The following is a 2,583-nucleotide window of genomic DNA, read 5'->3' on the forward strand; positions in this document are numbered from 1 at the left end:
GCTGGCATGTGGTGCTGGGGGATCGAACCGCGGTCCCTGTGCTTTGCCAAGCTTGTTTCAAGTAGGTGCTTTAGACCACTGAGCCATCTCTCCAGCCCTGCTTTTATTTCTTGAGACAAGTTTCTCTATGTAGTTCAAGCTGGCCATGAACTCACTATGTACCCAGGCTGCCCTTGAATTCTCAGTGATCATCCCGCCTCGCCTCTCAAGGGCTGAGATTACAGCTGTGAACCAGCAGGCCTCACAGTGTTAGAGAGTAACAAGAACAGCTTAAGGGGGCGCTTCAGTGAAGTGCCATGAGACCCAGCAGAAGGGGTCCGTGAGACCTGGGCAGCAAGGGCAGCAGTGGCGGCGCGTTCGGTTGTTGCTGGGGAAGATGTATGCAGACAGTGTGCCCCAGTCGCATTCGACAGGACTTGCGTCACCCTTCACAGAATGCACCCAAGCCGCTGTCACCAGGGGGGACCCATGCTGCGTGAGCTCAAGAATGTGCTCCTGCCCTTCTGGAAACCAACACCAAACACACTGAGCCAGACTTGGGACGGACAGCATGTGTGTCTGAGGTGTATGTCACCAGGGCCTAAGACTTTCCCTAGACAGTCTCTTCAGGTGCCGTGTTGGCTCAGACTGTCTTCTGGTTTCCACTGAGTCTCTGACCTCCTGTCTAGGTGAGAGAAAATGCCACCCACTTCCTGGGCACAACATCTGCTAACATGGCCTTTGCCCTCAGGATAACCTAGGCATGGTGTAGAAGGGGCTGAGGCTCTCCTGTCTACTTACACATCCATCCACCCATCCCTCATCATCTGTCTGCCCATCCATCTGTCCATCATCTCCCTGTCCATCCATCCATCCATTTATCCACCCACCCAACCATCTGCCCATCCATCTGTCCATCCATCCATTCATCTGTCCATCCATCCATTCATCTGTCTGTTCATCCATCCACCCACCCACCCACCTACCCATCCATCTCTCCACCCATCTGTCTGTCCATTGTCCACCTGTCTGTCTGTTCACACATCCATCCATCTGCTCACCCACCTGTCTATCCATCCACTCACTCATTCATTCACTCACTCAATCATGTCTACTGAGTGCAATTCCATGTCAGATGGGAGAGTGGGGGACCAGCAGTGAACAAGGGAGACAGGCGCAGCCTCATCAGCCAGGGGAATGGCAGCGATGATCGGTCAAGTGAAGGCCCAACTCAGTGCAGGTGGCAGAGTAGCACGGAGCACTGAGACCCCAAGTCTCACAGATGAAAGGATTCGTCCCCAGAGAGGAGAAGCAGATAGGGACTCAAAGAACATGCAGTCGTTCTTGGGCAAAGGGGCAGCCTGTGCGCTAGCTGACCCAGCAGGACTTGACTGCACAGGAGGTGTTGTGCCTGGGGTTGGGGGTCTGTGCCAGTGTCGAGAGTTTGCAGGAACAGTGAGGGTGCCACTGTGGCTTCAGGATAAAGCTGGACCCGCATCCCCGGCAGCCACAGGGTTCCAACCAGACCCACCCAGAAGGTTAGTGCAAGAGACAAAACGTGGGCAGAGAATAAAACATTAACAGGAAGGCAGGAGCATCCTTGTACTTGGATGCGCCCACTACGGATATGGAGACTGAGGCCAAGGCAGGGTTGGCTGGGGGCCAGGCCACGGGGACCTGGTGGCAGAGACTGCTTTAGGCCCCTGCCCCCCTCTGAGCCCTTAGGTCTGGATTCTTTCTAAAGCATTCTGCCGCAGCTGCCTGGGCAACACGGGGCACTTCCTGCACCTCGCCGTGAGGGGAAGGGGTGCTTCACCTTGCTAGCAGCCCACCTAGGCCAAGTGGGAATGGGCAGCACAGTGAGCCCGACAGTGGCCACATTCTGAGGGAACCCCGGTCCCTGATAAAATACACCCACGGGGCCTCACCTCCCGGCCAGCACAGGCTCTAGGCAGCCTTGGGCCCTTGCCAGTCCAGTCCTGGTCCCACCACGACAGCATGTCCCAGAACAGGCCTGGGTTTTTGGAGATGCATCAGCCTCACCTTGGGGCTCCTGCAACCCAAGCAGCAAACTGAGCCAATCCCAGAGCTCCTGGGCCCCTGAGGCAGGCAGCTTCACAAGGTCACCTGGTGTCTCCGGGCGGGGCGGGGGCGAGGGCTGGCTGACTGGCCCGAGCTCACTGTGACTGATCAAACAGGGACCGGGGTCTTAGCCCAACCTCAAGTGTCCTAAACATCCCCAAGTCACCTCACAGGATTGAGGGGAGAGAGGCTGCAGAGCACCAGGCAGAAGACACAGGCAGCACTGGGTGACACTTGGGTCACTGCCGTCTTAGGAGGCGGAGCTCTGTCCCTGGGGAGGCTGTCATGGCGTGGTTTGACGTACCAGAGGCATTTTATTCCTGTGTGTTTTCCCCATAATGATAGCTACGAATCCGATGGGACCACGCTTAATATTATATCAAAGTAGCTTTCACATCGCTACACCGTCACTATGACGATAATTTTCTTTTTTAAGAAAATTGTAGGGGCTGGAGAGATGGCTCAGTGGTCTAAAGCACTTACTTGAAACAAGCTTAGCAAAGCACAGGGACCTCGGTTCAA

The 2,583-nt window shown here is 55.6% G+C and overlaps 1 protein-coding gene across 2 annotated transcripts in view; it reads right to left on the reverse strand.

The window, feature by feature from the left end:
- Cfap77 (cilia and flagella associated protein 77) overlaps positions 1-2,583 on the reverse strand; it is a 134,452-nt gene that overhangs the window by 589 nt on the left and 131,280 nt on the right. The gene's annotated exons all lie outside the window — the stretch shown is intronic.

This window comes from Octodon degus, unplaced genomic scaffold (genome assembly GCF_000260255.1).
Source record: "Octodon degus isolate 3935 unplaced genomic scaffold, OctDeg1.0 scaffold00123, whole genome shotgun sequence".
NCBI classification, from domain to species: domain Eukaryota; kingdom Metazoa; phylum Chordata; class Mammalia; order Rodentia; family Octodontidae; genus Octodon; species Octodon degus.